Source organism: Alligator mississippiensis, chromosome 14 (genome assembly GCF_030867095.1).
Source record: "Alligator mississippiensis isolate rAllMis1 chromosome 14, rAllMis1, whole genome shotgun sequence".
NCBI lineage: Eukaryota > Metazoa > Chordata > Crocodylia > Alligatoridae > Alligator > Alligator mississippiensis.
Genome location: NC_081837.1, coordinates 18,900,768 through 18,914,949, shown reverse-complemented (window position 1 = coordinate 18,914,949; position 14,182 = coordinate 18,900,768). Strand labels below are relative to the sequence as shown.

General features: G+C 59.8%; 1 long non-coding RNA gene and 7 other non-coding genes across 9 annotated transcripts in view; 5 read left to right on the top strand and 3 right to left on the bottom strand.

The window, feature by feature from the left end:
* Window positions 1-349: 349 nt before the first annotated feature.
* TRNAY-GUA (transfer RNA tyrosine (anticodon GUA)) lies at window positions 350-437 on the top strand. The gene is given in 2 exon segments: window positions 350-386; window positions 402-437. It is a non-coding gene; the product is annotated as a tRNA-Tyr (tRNA).
* A 1,598-nt stretch (window positions 438-2,035) lies between these two features.
* TRNAF-GAA (transfer RNA phenylalanine (anticodon GAA)) lies at window positions 2,036-2,108 on the bottom strand. Its single transcript has one exon. It is a non-coding gene; the product is annotated as a tRNA-Phe (tRNA).
* A 1,511-nt stretch (window positions 2,109-3,619) lies between these two features.
* On the top strand, window positions 3,620-3,707 carry TRNAY-GUA (transfer RNA tyrosine (anticodon GUA)). The gene is given in 2 exon segments: window positions 3,620-3,656; window positions 3,672-3,707. It is a non-coding gene; the product is annotated as a tRNA-Tyr (tRNA).
* Window positions 3,708-5,305: 1,598 nt separating this feature from the next.
* On the bottom strand, window positions 5,306-5,378 carry TRNAF-GAA (transfer RNA phenylalanine (anticodon GAA)). The gene has a single exon. It is a non-coding gene; the product is annotated as a tRNA-Phe (tRNA).
* Window positions 5,379-6,889: 1,511 nt separating this feature from the next.
* Window positions 6,890-6,977, top strand: TRNAY-GUA (transfer RNA tyrosine (anticodon GUA)). Its single transcript is given in 2 exon segments — window positions 6,890-6,926; window positions 6,942-6,977. It is a non-coding gene; the product is annotated as a tRNA-Tyr (tRNA).
* Window positions 6,978-7,994: 1,017 nt separating this feature from the next.
* LOC132244752 (uncharacterized) overlaps window positions 7,995-14,182 on the top strand; it is a 28,266-nt gene continuing 22,078 nt past the window's right edge. For both annotated transcript variants that reach the window (XR_009456497.1, XR_009456498.1), the window contains exon 1: window positions 7,995-9,250. This is a non-coding gene — a long non-coding RNA (uncharacterized LOC132244752). The remainder of the gene's footprint in view (window positions 9,251-14,182) is intronic.
* TRNAF-GAA (transfer RNA phenylalanine (anticodon GAA)) lies at window positions 8,581-8,653 on the bottom strand. Its single transcript has one exon. It is a non-coding gene; the product is annotated as a tRNA-Phe (tRNA).
* TRNAY-GUA (transfer RNA tyrosine (anticodon GUA)) lies at window positions 10,170-10,257 on the top strand. Its single transcript is given in 2 exon segments — window positions 10,170-10,206; window positions 10,222-10,257. It is a non-coding gene; the product is annotated as a tRNA-Tyr (tRNA).

Here is a 14,182-nt window from a genome sequence, read left to right as displayed (position 1 = left end):
GCCAGACTCCAGGCCGGCTACATGGCAGGGGCTGGGCTTGATGGCCAGCAGCTGTGGCCTCCTTTGGGAGGGCACTGGCTGGCCTTGTGTGGGATGTGCGACCTGGCGGGCCCTGCACCTGGCCTTCCTGGGGCTGGTGCATGTGGCGGGTGGTAGTTGGGCGAGAGCAGCGCGAGGCTGGCAGGCGCGAGTGCCAAAGAGCCCAGGGCTCGCCGGGAGGCAGGGCAGGGAGCAGAGGGCCGAGCGGGAGGGGACGGTGATGGTGGCAGGAGTGCTGGGTCCCTGGTGGGTGAGCCAGGTGCTTTTGGGTGAGTGTTACCTGACGCTACAAAAGAAGGGGGCTGCGTTTCCTTCGGTAGCTCAGCTGGTAGAGCGGAGGACTGTAGAGGGTTGGGCAAGACATCCTTAGGTGGCTGGTTCGAGTCCGGCTCGAAGGAGCGCCTCCCTTTTGGGGCTTGTACAGGAAAGCTCTGCACCTGGGGGTGGCAGGGACAGCTTGTGTGCAAGGTGAGCACTGGAGAGTTGTGCAAGGGCACACCAAAAGGGCCTACTGCCTGCCTGGGAGGCGCTGCCCATGGCAAAAAGAACCTGTCTCTGGGAGCGCAAGTGGGTTAGGCGGCAGGGGTGAGGCTGGCCCACAGGTGGCCAGGAAGCAAAGAAGGGGCAGGCTGGAGTAGGCAGCGACAGCCAAAGGAAGACCTGAGAGCTGCCGAAACCCGGGATTGATCCAGGGACCTTTAGATCTTCAGTCTAACGCTCTCCCAACTGAGCTACTCCGGCTGGGCCTATCTCCCCAGGCCCTGAGCCCAAGGTGGAAGGCTGGGCTTGGGGCTCTGGGCGTCTTGCTTGGCTCCCGGACCTGCGGTTGCTTGGCCAGCACCCGTGCTTGACAAGGGAGGCCCAAGAAGTGGCACGGCGTGGGCAGCCTGCGGCTGCCAGGCTCCGGGCCGGCTACAGGGCAGGGGCTGGGCTTGATGGCCAGCAGCTGTGGCCTCCTTTGGGAGGGCACTGGCTGGCCTTGTGTGGCCAGGGCTGGAGGCAATGCAGCCGTGCCAGGCAGGCGAGACCAAGCCTAGACGGCTAAGCCCAGCCAAACCCTGCCCAGGTCGGCTGCGGGCGAGACCCGTTTGGGGTGGGCAGCGAGCGCGTTCCCTGCGCGCTCAGGCCGTGGGACGCGGCAGCTGGTGCGTCTCCTTCTTCAGACAGGCGTCTCTGGAGCCGGGCTGGTGTCAGGCAGGCTGTCGAAGGCAAGGCATGTGGAACCTGTGGAGGCCTGACCCAGAGGGACAGGCGTGTGGTCTTGGCGGTGAGTGGGGCCTGCGGGGAAAGCCGAATGGGGAATGTAAGGGGAGAGGTAGGCGGCCCAGCCGCAGCCCTGGGTTGGGTTGGGGTGGGGTGGGGTGGGGTGGGCCGCCCAGTGGGATGTGCAACCTGGCGGGCCCTCACCTGGCCTTCCTGGGGCTGGTGCATGTGGCGGGTGTTAGCTGGGCGAGAGCAGCGCCTGGCTGGCAGGTGCGAGTGCCAAAGAGCTCAGGGCTCACCGGGTGGCAGGGCAAGGAGCAGAGGGCCGAGCGGGAGGGGACGGTGATGGTGGCAGGAGTGCTGGGTCCTGGGTGGGTGAGCCAGGTACTTTTGGGCGTGTGTTACCTGATGCTGCAAGAGCGAGGGGGTGTTTTTCTTTCGGTAGCTCAGCTGGTAGAGCAGAGGACTGTAGAGCGTTGGGCAAGACATCCTTAGGTGGCTGATTCGAGTCCGGCTCGAAGGAACGCCTCCCTTTTGGGGCTTGCATAGGAAAGCTCTGCACCTGAGGGTGGCAGGGGCAGCTTGCGTGGAAGGTGAGCGCTGCTGAGTTGTGCAAGGGCACACCAAAAGGGCCTACTGCCTGCCTGGGAGGCGCTGCCCCTGCGAAAAAGTCTTCCTCTCTGCGAGCGCAAGGGGATTAGGCAGCAGGGGTGAGGCTGGCCCACGGGTGGCCAGGAAGCAAAGGGGGAGCAGGCTTGGGTAGCCAGCAGCAGCCAAAGGAAGACCCGAGGGCTGCCGAAGCCCGGGATCGATCCAGGGACCTTTAGATCTTCAGTCTAACGCTCTCCCAACTGAGCTACTCCGGCTGCCAGGGGGCCTGTGGTGGCTCTGGCTGGGCCTTCCTCCCCAGGCCCTGAGCCCAAGGTGGAAGGCTGGGCTTGGGGCTCTGGGCTGCAGGCGCCTGGGCCTCTTGCCTGGCTCCGGGACCTGCGGCTGCTTGGCCAGTGCCCGTGCTTGACAAGGGGAGCCAAGAAGTGGCAAGGCCTGTGGCACAATTGCCACCGTCTGTGTCCCTCTCCAGAAATCTGTCTCTGCCAGCGTGAGAGGCTGGTGTTGAATTCCTCAGGGCGGGGGATCACAAAAGCCTGGTGCCTCCGAAGAGGATTCTCTGGTCGGTGGGGAGGGGGAGGGAAAAAGCCCCTTCAGGGGCCCAGGTGACCCGTGATGCTTTGTAAGTTGGTTGGCTAGTGGCCAGCACTGGCAGCTTCGATTGGCCCGGGCTGCTGAGGTCAGAAAGGTTATTTAAAGGCCCGGTCCAGGAAGAAGGCAGCCATTAGCCATGCAGTCATCGAGATGCATCTGAAACTGGCAGAGGAGCTTCACCATCTGAAACTGACTTTCTCCTCAAAGAGTGACCTGCCTCCAGAGCAAAACTGCAACCAGCTCTGGATGATGCGGGTGAGTAAGCTACTCGAGATCCAACTAGATCCGTAGCTTACAGTAACTCAGATGCGTGATCAAAAGGCTACCTCAGCCGTGCTGGTTTGCTCTATGGGATTGATCCCTGTGATATTTCCATGACGCTGCTCTACCTTTTACCCTGTTTTCACCCTACCCCCTGTAATCAATAACGTTCTCCTTTGTGACCGGTGTGGGAGACTTGTTGAGGGGTGGGTCTAAGTTATGCCGAGGTGGCCCCTTAGGTCTGTGGACTAAGGGACACTTTCCTATTAAGGCCCTGACTTGGGAAAGTGCCCCAAGTGCCTGTATTGGGTGTAGTGCCAAGTGGACGATCAGGCCTGTGTTTTCCAAGGTGCGCAGAGCCAGAATTGAGTCCAGAGCCTTGGGTGGGTGGTGGCAGCGGGAAGCCCAGGCTAGCGGGTGTGCTGCAGGGAAGGGGTCGGCCGGACGTGAGGCACCCCAGGGAGGCACTCGGAGCCTGGAAGGTGGTCGGGCGCAGTGAGGAGGGCGGCTCAAGGCAGGAGCGCCCCCTACTGGCCCGCCACACGGCCTGGGGAGCCTGCGGCTGCCAGACTCCAGGCCGGCTACATGGCAGGGGCTGGGCTTGATGGCCAGCAGCTGTGGCCTCCTTTGGGAGGGCACTGGCTGGCCTTGTGTGGGATGTGCGACCTGGCGGGCCCTGCACCTGGCCTTCCTGGGGCTGGTGCATGTGGCGGGTGGTAGTTGGGCGAGAGCAGCGCGAGGCTGGCAGGCGCGAGTGCCAAAGAGCCCAGGGCTCGCCGGGAGGCAGGGCAGGGAGCAGAGGGCCGAGCGGGAGGGGACGGTGATGGTGGCAGGAGTGCTGGGTCCCTGGTGGGTGAGCCAGGTGCTTTTGGGTGAGTGTTACCTGACGCTACAAAAGAAGGGGGCTGCGTTTCCTTCGGTAGCTCAGCTGGTAGAGCGGAGGACTGTAGAGGGTTGGGCAAGACATCCTTAGGTGGCTGGTTTGAGTCCGGCTCGAAGGAGCGCCTCCCTTTTGGGGCTTGTACAGGAAAGCTCTGCACCTGGGGGTGGCAGGGACAGCTTGTGTGCAAGGTGAGCACTGGAGAGTTGTGCAAGGGCACACCAAAAGGGCCTACTGCCTGCCTGGGAGGCGCTGCCCATGGCAAAAAGAACCTGTCTCTGGGAGCGCAAGTGGGTTAGGCGGCAGGGGTGAGGCTGGCCCACAGGTGGCCAGGAAGCAAAGAAGGGGCAGGCTGGAGTAGGCAGCGACAGCCAAAGGAAGACCTGAGAGCTGCCGAAACCCGGGATTGATCCAGGGACCTTTAGATCTTCAGTCTAACGCTCTCCCAACTGAGCTACTCCGGCTGGGCCTATCTCCCCAGGCCCTGAGCCCAAGGTGGAAGGCTGGGCTTGGGGCTCTGGGCGTCTTGCTTGGCTCCCGGACCTGCGGTTGCTTGGCCAGCACCCGTGCTTGACAAGGGAGGCCCAAGAAGTGGCACGGCGTGGGCAGCCTGCGGCTGCCAGGCTCCGGGCCGGCTACAGGGCAGGGGCTGGGCTTGATGGCCAGCAGCTGTGGCCTCCTTTGGGAGGGCACTGGCTGGCCTTGTGTGGCCAGGGCTGGAGGCAATGCAGCCGTGCCAGGCAGGCGAGACCAAGCCTAGACGGCTAAGCCCAGCCAAACCCTGCCCAGGTCGGCTGCGGGCGAGACCCGTTTGGGGTGGGCAGCGAGCGCGTTCCCTGCGCGCTCAGGCCGTGGGACGCGGCAGCTGGTGCGTCTCCTTCTTCAGACAGGCGTCTCTGGAGCCGGGCTGGTGTCAGGCAGGCTGTCGAAGGCAAGGCATGTGGAACCTGTGGAGGCCTGACCCAGAGGGACAGGCGTGTGGTCTTGGCGGTGAGTGGGGCCTGCGGGGAAAGCCGAATGGGGAATGTAAGGGGAGAGGTAGGCGGCCCAGCCGCAGCCCTGGGTTGGGTTGGGGTGGGGTGGGGTGGGGTGGGCCGCCCAGTGGGATGTGCAACCTGGCGGGCCCTCACCTGGCCTTCCTGGGGCTGGTGCATGTGGCGGGTGTTAGCTGGGCGAGAGCAGCGCCTGGCTGGCAGGTGCGAGTGCCAAAGAGCTCAGGGCTCACCGGGTGGCAGGGCAAGGAGCAGAGGGCCGAGCGGGAGGGGACGGTGATGGTGGCAGGAGTGCTGGGTCCTGGGTGGGTGAGCCAGGTACTTTTGGGCGTGTGTTACCTGATGCTGCAAGAGCGAGGGGGTGTTTTTCTTTCGGTAGCTCAGCTGGTAGAGCAGAGGACTGTAGAGCGTTGGGCAAGACATCCTTAGGTGGCTGATTCGAGTCCGGCTCGAAGGAACGCCTCCCTTTTGGGGCTTGCATAGGAAAGCTCTGCACCTGAGGGTGGCAGGGGCAGCTTGCGTGGAAGGTGAGCGCTGCTGAGTTGTGCAAGGGCACACCAAAAGGGCCTACTGCCTGCCTGGGAGGCGCTGCCCCTGCGAAAAAGTCTTCCTCTCTGCGAGCGCAAGGGGATTAGGCAGCAGGGGTGAGGCTGGCCCATGGGTGGCCAGGAAGCAAAGGGGGAGCAGGCTTGGGTAGCCAGCAGCAGCCAAAGGAAGACCCGAGGGCTGCCGAAGCCCGGGATCGATCCAGGGACCTTTAGATCTTCAGTCTAACGCTCTCCCAACTGAGCTACTCCGGCTGCCAGGGGGCCTGTGGTGGCTCTGGCTGGGCCTTCCTCCCCAGGCCCTGAGCCCAAGGTGGAAGGCTGGGCTTGGGGCTCTGGGCTGCAGGCGCCTGGGCCTCTTGCCTGGCTCCGGGACCTGCGGCTGCTTGGCCAGTGCCCGTGCTTGACAAGGGGAGCCAAGAAGTGGCAAGGCCTGTGGCACAATTGCCACCGTCTGTGTCCCTCTCCAGAAATCTGTCTCTGCCAGCGTGAGAGGCTGGTGTTGAATTCCTCAGGGCGGGGGATCACAAAAGCCTGGTGCCTCCGAAGAGGATTCTCTGGTCGGTGGGGAGGGGGAGGGAAAAAGCCCCTTCAGGGGCCCAGGTGACCCGTGATGCTTTGTAAGTTGGTTGGCTAGTGGCCAGCACTGGCAGCTTCGATTGGCCCGGGCTGCTGAGGTCAGAAAGGTTATTTAAAGGCCCGGTCCAGGAAGAAGGCAGCCATTAGCCATGCGGTCATCGAGATGCATCTGAAACTGGCAGAGGAGCTTCACCATCTGAAACTGGCTTTCTCCTCAAAGAGTGACCTGCCTCCAGAGCAAAACTGCAACCAGCTCTGGATGATGCGGGTGAGTAAGCTACTCGAGATCCAACTAGATCCGTAGCTTACAGTAACTCAGATGCGTGATCAAAAGGCTACCTCAGCCGTGCTGGTTTGCTCTATGGGATTGATCCCTGTGATATTTCCATGACGCTGCTCTACCTTTTACCCTGTTTTCACCCTACCCCCTGTAATCAATAACGTTCTCCTTTGTGACCGGTGTGGGAGACTTGTTGAGGGGTGGGTCTAAGTTATGCCGAGGTGGCCCCTTAGGTCTGTGGACTAAGGGACACTTTCCTATTAAGGCCCTGACTTGGGAAAGTGCCCCAAGTGCCTGTATTGGGTGTAGTGCCAAGTGGACGATCAGGCCTGTGTTTTCCAAGGTGCGCAGAGCCAGAATTGAGTCCAGAGCCTTGGGTGGGTGGTGGCAGCGGGAAGCCCAGGCTAGCGGGTGTGCTGCAGGGAAGGGGTCGGCCGGACGTGAGGCACCCCAGGGAGGCACTCGGAGCCTGGAAGGTGGTCGGGCGCAGTGAGGAGGGCGGCTCAAGGCAGGAGCGCCCCCTACTGGCCCGCCACACGGCCTGGGGAGCCTGCGGCTGCCAGACTCCAGGCCGGCTACATGGCAGGGGCTGGGCTTGATGGCCAGCAGCTGTGGCCTCCTTTGGGAGGGCACTGGCTGGCCTTGTGTGGGATGTGCGACCTGGCGGGCCCTGCACCTGGCCTTCCTGGGGCTGGTGCATGTGGCGGGTGGTAGTTGGGCGAGAGCAGCGCGAGGCTGGCAGGTGCGAGTGCCAAAGAGCCCAGGGCTCGCCGGGAGGCAGGGCAGGGAGCAGAGGGCCGAGCGGGAGGGGACGGTGATGGTGGCAGGAGTGCTGGGTCCCTGGTGGGTGAGCCAGGTGCTTTTGGGTGAGTGTTACCTGACGCTACAAAAGAAGGGGGCTGCGTTTCCTTCGGTAGCTCAGCTGGTAGAGCGGAGGACTGTAGAGGGTTGGGCAAGACATCCTTAGGTGGCTGGTTCGAGTCCGGCTCGAAGGAGCGCCTCCCTTTTGGGGCTTGTACAGGAAAGCTCTGCACCTGGGGGTGGCAGGGACAGCTTGTGTGCAAGGTGAGCACTGGAGAGTTGTGCAAGGGCACACCAAAAGGGCCTACTGCCTGCCTGGGAGGCGCTGCCCATGGCAAAAAGAACCTGTCTCTGGGAGCGCAAGTGGGTTAGGCGGCAGGGGTGAGGCTGGCCCACAGGTGGCCAGGAAGCAAAGAAGGGGCAGGCTGGAGTAGGCAGCGACAGCCAAAGGAAGACCTGAGAGCTGCCGAAACCCGGGATTGATCCAGGGACCTTTAGATCTTCAGTCTAACGCTCTCCCAACTGAGCTACTCCGGCTGGGCCTATCTCCCCAGGCCCTGAGCCCAAGGTGGAAGGCTGGGCTTGGGGCTCTGGGCGTCTTGCTTGGCTCCCGGACCTGCGGTTGCTTGGCCAGCACCCGTGCTTGACAAGGGAGGCCCAAGAAGTGGCACGGCGTGGGCAGCCTGCGGCTGCCAGGCTCCGGGCCGGCTACAGGGCAGGGGCTGGGCTTGATGGCCAGCAGCTGTGGCCTCCTTTGGGAGGGCACTGGCTGGCCTTGTGTGGCCAGGGCTGGAGGCAATGCAGCCGTGCCAGGCAGGCGAGACCAAGCCTAGACGGCTAAGCCCAGCCAAACCCTGCCCAGGTCGGCTGCGGGCGAGACCCGTTTGGGGTGGGCAGCGAGCGCGTTCCCTGCGCGCTCAGGCCGTGGGACGCGGCAGCTGGTGCGTCTCCTTCTTCAGACAGGCGTCTCTGGAGCCGGGCTGGTGTCAGGCAGGCTGTCGAAGGCAAGGCATGTGGAACCTGTGGAGGCCTGACCCAGAGGGACAGGCGTGTGGTCTTGGCGGTGAGTGGGGCCTGCGGGGAAAGCCGAATGGGGAATGTAAGGGGAGAGGTAGGCGGCCCAGCCGCAGCCCTGGGTTGGGTTGGGGTGGGGTGGGGTGGGGTGGGGTGGGCCGCCCAGTGGGATGTGCAACCTGGCGGGCCCTCACCTGGCCTTCCTGGGGCTGGTGCATGTGGCGGGTGTTAGCTGGGCGAGAGCAGCGCCTGGCTGGCAGGTGCGAGTGCCAAAGAGCTCAGGGCTCACCGGGTGGCAGGGCAAGGAGCAGAGGGCCGAGCGGGAGGGGACGGTGATGGTGGCAGGAGTGCTGGGTCCTGGGTGGGTGAGCCAGGTACTTTTGGGCGTGTGTTACCTGATGCTGCAAGAGCGAGGGGGTGTTTTTCTTTCGGTAGCTCAGCTGGTAGAGCAGAGGACTGTAGAGCGTTGGGCAAGACATCCTTAGGTGGCTGATTCGAGTCCGGCTCGAAGGAACGCCTCCCTTTTGGGGCTTGCATAGGAAAGCTCTGCACCTGAGGGTGGCAGGGGCAGCTTGCGTGGAAGGTGAGCGCTGCTGAGTTGTGCAAGGGCACACCAAAAGGGCCTACTGCCTGCCTGGGAGGCGCTGCCCCTGCGAAAAAGTCTTCCTCTCTGCGAGCGCAAGGGGATTAGGCAGCAGGGGTGAGGCTGGCCCACGGGTGGCCAGGAAGCAAAGGGGGAGCAGGCTTGGGTAGCCAGCAGCAGCCAAAGGAAGACCCGAGGGCTGCCGAAGCCCGGGATCGATCCAGGGACCTTTAGATCTTCAGTCTAACGCTCTCCCAACTGAGCTACTCCGGCTGCCAGGGGGCCTGTGGTGGCTCTGGCTGGGCCTTCCTCCCCAGGCCCTGAGCCCAAGGTGGAAGGCTGGGCTTGGGGCTCTGGGCTGCAGGCGCCTGGGCCTCTTGCCTGGCTCCGGGACCTGCGGCTGCTTGGCCAGTGCCCGTGCTTGACAAGGGGAGCCAAGAAGTGGCAAGGCCTGTGGCACAATTGCCACCGTCTGTGTCCCTCTCCAGAAATCTGTCTCTGCCAGCGTGAGAGGCTGGTGTTGAATTCCTCAGGGCGGGGGATCACAAAAGCCTGGTGCCTCCGAAGAGGATTCTCTGGTCTGGTCGGTGGGGAGGGGGAGGGAAAAAGCCCCTTCAGGGGCCCAGGTGACCCGTGATGCTTTGTAAGTTGGTTGGCTAGTGGCCAGCACTGGCAGCTTCGATTGGCCCGGGCTGCTGAGGTCAGAAAGGTTATTTAAAGGCCCGGTCCAGGAAGAAGGCAGCCATTAGCCATGCGGTCATCGAGATGCATCTGAAACTGGCAGAGGAGCTTCACCATCTGAAACTGGCTTTCTCCTCAAAGAGTGACCTGCCTCCAGAGCAAAACTGCAACCAGCTCTGGATGATGCGGGTGAGTAAGCTACTCGACATCCAACTAGATCCGTAGCTTACAGTAACTCAGATGCGTGATCAAAAGGCTACCTCAGCCGTGCTGGTTTGCTCTATGGGATTGATCCCTGTGATATTTCCATGACGCTGCTCTACCTTTTACCCTGTTTTCACCCTACCCCCTGTAATCAATAACGTTCTCCTTTGTGACCGGTGTGGGAGACTTGTTGAGGGGTGGGTCTAAGTTATGCCGAGGTGGCCCCTTAGGTCTGTGGACTAAGGGACACTTTCCTATTAAGGCCCTGACTTGGGAAAGTGCCCCAAGTGCCTGTATTGGGTGTAGTGCCAAGTGGACGATCAGGCCTGTGTTTTCCAAGGTGCGCAGAGCCAGAATTGAGTCCAGAGCCTTGGGTGGGTGGTGGCAGCGGGAAGCCCAGGCTAGCGGGTGTGCTGCAGGGAAGGGGTCGGCCGGACGTGAGGCACCCCAGGGAGGCACTCGGAGCCTGGAAGGTGGTCGGGCGCAGTGAGGAGGGCGGCTCAAGGCAGGAGCGCCCCCTACTGGCCCGCCACACGGCCTGGGGAGCCTGCGGCTGCCAGACTCCAGGCCGGCTACATGGCAGGGGCTGGGCTTGATGGCCAGCAGCTGTGGCCTCCTTTGGGAGGGCACTGGCTGGCCTTGTGTGGGATGTGCGACCTGGCGGGCCCTGCACCTGGCCTTCCTGGGGCTGGTGCATGTGGCGGGTGGTAGTTGGGCGAGAGCAGCGCGAGGCTGGCAGGCGCGAGTGCCAAAGAGCCCAGGGCTCGCCGGGAGGCAGGGCAGGGAGCAGAGGGCCGAGCGGGAGGGGACGGTGATGGTGGCAGGAGTGCTGGGTCCCTGGTGGGTGAGCCAGGTGCTTTTGGGTGAGTGTTACCTGACGCTACAAAAGAAGGGGGCTGCGTTTCCTTCGGTAGCTCAGCTGGTAGAGCGGAGGACTGTAGAGGGTTGGGCAAGACATCCTTAGGTGGCTGGTTCGAGTCTGGCTCGAAGGAGCGCCTCCCTTTTGGGGCTTGTACAGGAAAGCTCTGCACCTGGGGGTGGCAGGGACAGCTTGTGTGCAAGGTGAGCACTGGAGAGTTGTGCAAGGGCACACCAAAAGGGCCTACTGCCTGCCTGGGAGGCGCTGCCCATGGCAAAAAGAACCTGTCTCTGGGAGTGCAAGTGGGTTAGGCGGCAGGGGTGAGGCTGGCCCACGGGTGGCCAGGAAGCAAAGAAGGGGCAGGCTGGAGTAGGCAGTGACAGCCAAAGGAAGACCCGAGAGCTGCCGAAACCCGGGATTGATCCAGGGACCTTTAGATCTTCACTCAATGCTCTCCCAACTGAGCTACTCCGGCTATTAGAGGGGGAGTGGTGGCTCTGGCTGGGCTTTCCTCTCCAGGAACACATGCTTTTGGGCATGTGTTATCTGAAGGTCCAAGAGGGGGTGGGTGTTTTGCCTTTGGTAGCTCAGCTGGTAGAGTGGAGTTATCTGGTTGCTTTTGCTTTTGCTATGTGAATTGCTGGAGTCTGTGTGTCCTGGACCATGGGATTCCCCAAGGATCCAAATTTGGTGGTTAGGGAGTACTGGCAATAAACTGCATGGGACAAGGGGTATTGATCTCAAAGAACAGGAGGTCACAGTGATCGGGTATCAGACCCTTAAGGAAGCTTTCTCCTTTGGAACAATGGATGTCTGTGTCCTGTCGTGGAAACACACACAGAGTACTTTTGGGTCAGGTCAGCAGAAGCTTTTATTCAAAAGAAACTACAGCTGTAGGGGGAGTTCCAAAGTGACATGGATTTCCCAAGCACTTGGAAGGGGTCCCCCCCCAAGAGCAAAATCAGGAGGCTTATATACTTTTTAACAGTCGCTTACAACTCACGTGATCATATAGTGAAATTAGCATGAAAAGCGGCTATAATATTACTTCATTATTTCTTTGCTGTTATCAGGATGGGAATTATGGGGGAGATAGGGTTAGTTCACAGACCTCCTTCTTGCACCTGGAAATCTACTTTGTACATACTTTTTTTTTTTTTCTACCTTCAAGGCCGCGGTGAGCGAAGCATTTGCAGAAGAGTTACAAAGAACAAACACTTGCCCTTATCTGTTCTACTGTACTGAGCCAGCAATTCTACACAAAGCGGTTATGTCATCTTATAACTAAAATAATCAAAGTTTAAGGCATATATTTTTTCTGATTCCACAGTCCCACAAAAAAACCAGTGGTAGAAAAAAAGAAAACTCTCATAGGCTCCTTCCCAGTGGTCAAGCTAGCATACTTGTATCCTCTCTTAAGGAGCAACTGTGGCCTTTGGCTCAATCTTCTCCCAAAAAAATAAGCTGCAAGAGAACTAACAGGGATTATCTGGAGAAGGAAGGGAACAAGCTGAGGGAGGAGATAAAAAAAAATAGGCTTTCAGAGAGCTTTTGTTGGGTCTGATCAAGCCAGCAGGGCCAGATCAATTTAATCTCAGGACACTGCAGGAATGGGCAGAGGAGATTTCGGGTTCCTTGGCAATGATCTTTATGAAGTTGGGGAAGTTTGGTCAGGGACCAGAGGAGTGGAAAAGAGGCAGTGTAGGTGAGGAATAAGATATGCTAATACTTTCTCCTAGGCCATTATGAATTCTGTCTGTATAATTGTCCTTGCATAGCATCCCAGGGCAAGCCGGCCCTGCAGTCCTCCAGGCATCCCACAGTGTCCTGTTCCTGCCCCAGCCTCAGCCGCTCTTGTACTTGCCAGTCTAGCATGGGAGGAAGACATCTAATACCCCAAGCTAACTAGTCACAGGTGGCTTTTCCCACCTATTTATGGCCTACCCTGACAACTTCCCAGTCATGATGTGCTCACCAGCCACACCCTTGAAATCAGTATTGGAACTGAGTTGTGAAAGTGAGCCACTCCCAGGACATCCATCAGGGACATCAGAAACACAAGCCATGGCCCCACTATCCATGTTTACTGTTGTTTCCAAGTGGAGAAACAGCTGGAACCGAAAGGAGGTTTGGGGTGGGGGCGGCGGTGTGGTGCTCTGCGAAGCTGGAAGTGAGTGCTGACTGCTGAGTGACTGTTCATTGTTGATTGCTGTGTGATTGCTGCCTGGGCCTGAGTTAGCCCAGGCCTAGAAGGGTATGAATGGAGACTCCCCAGGTGACCAGGGAGCTAGTGAACAGGGACTGCCAACAGGGGAGCAGTTTGCAGGCCAGTTCATAGGTAGTAGTACACACCATGTAGGAGTAAATGGGAGCTTGGCAGAGACTTCAGTTAAGTGAATGAGGAGAGGGGCTACTACGGGGGGGGGGGCGGGGGGTGACACAGCCAAGGACCCTGCCCTGCTGCTGCCTCTGGCCTGGAGCTTCTGCGAGGCCTCCACCCAGACAGACCCCTTGGATGGGTTGGCAGTGCCCTAGCCCCCTGTCTGTGGGGGTTGCCTGGTAGGACCTCTGAGGCCTGGGGGGTAACATAGGGGGTGGGGGTCCCCACACTTGTTCCACATGTGCCTGGATTGAGGCCCTGGAAGGGCAGGTGAGGGAACTTAAGGCAGAGGTGAGCAGGCTGCGGGGGATCAGGGCTGCAGAGGATGAGCGGGCAGTGGGGTCCTGCATGGCTCGGTCCTTGGACCGATACTCTTCAATGTCTTCATCAGAGACTTGGACAAGGGACTGAAGTGTACTCTGTCCAAGTTTGTGGATGACACAAAACTGTGGGGAGAAGTGGACACGCTGGAAGACAGGGAACATCTACAAGCAGACCTGGACAGGTTGGACATATGGGCAGAAAACAACAGAATGCAATTCAACAAGGAGAAATGCAAAGTGCTGCACCTAGGGAGGAAAAATGTCCAGCATACCTACTGCCTAGGAAATGACCTGCTTGGTGGCATGGAAGCGGAAAGGATCTTGGAGTCCCAGTGGACTCCAAGATGAGCATGAATCGTCAGTGTGACAAAGTTATCAGAAAAGCTAATGGCACTTTATCGTGCATCAGCAGATGCATGACGAACAGAACCAAGGACGTGATACTTCCCCTCTAGCGGGTGCTGGTCAGACCGCAGTTGGAATACTGCGTACAGTTTTGGGCGCCGCACTTCAAGAGGGATGTGGATAACCTGGAGAGGGTCCAAAGAAGGGCCACACGTATGGTTAAGGGCTTGCAGGCCAAGCCCTATGAGGAGAGACTAGGGCACCTGGACCTCTTCAGCCTCCGCAAGAGAAGGTTGAGAGGCGACCTTGTGGCTGCCTATAAGTTCGTTATGGGGGCACAGAAGGGAATTGGTGAGGCTTTACTCACCAAGGTGCCCCTGGGGGTTACAAGAAATAATGGCCACAAGCTAGCAGAGAGCAGAATTAGACTAGACATTAGGAAGAACTTCACAGCTAGAGTGGCCAAAGTCTGGAATGGGCTCCCAAGGGAGGTGGTGCTCTCCCCTACCCTGGGGGTCTTCAAGAGGAGGTTAGATAGGCATCTAGCTGGGGTCATCTATACCCAGCACTCTTTCCTGCCTATGCAGGGGGCGGACTTGATGATCTATTGAGGTCCCTTCCGACCCTAACATCTCTGACAGCTGAATGGAGGACGGTCACCTCCAGAGCTAGGCAGCGTGCGGCTGTGACTGCTTCCCCAATGCAACTGGGGAACAGAAACAAAGCCCTGGCAGCACTGGAGGATGATGCAGTAGAGGAGCACAGGTGGTCTTCTCATCCATCCATCCTTCCAGGTCAGCAGTCGCCGTCAGCAGTTGCCATCAGCAGTAGGATGCCTGCATCAGGGAAGTCAAGTAGTATGAGGATGTCTCTCTCAACTTCCTGGTTCATGTCATAGTGCAGCCCCCTATATTATGGACATCACCTGCATCATCCACTTTAATGGCACTGGTTCTTGTTTGGCTGTACACAGCTATCCCAACTCACCCCCATACAGACCCAAGAAATAG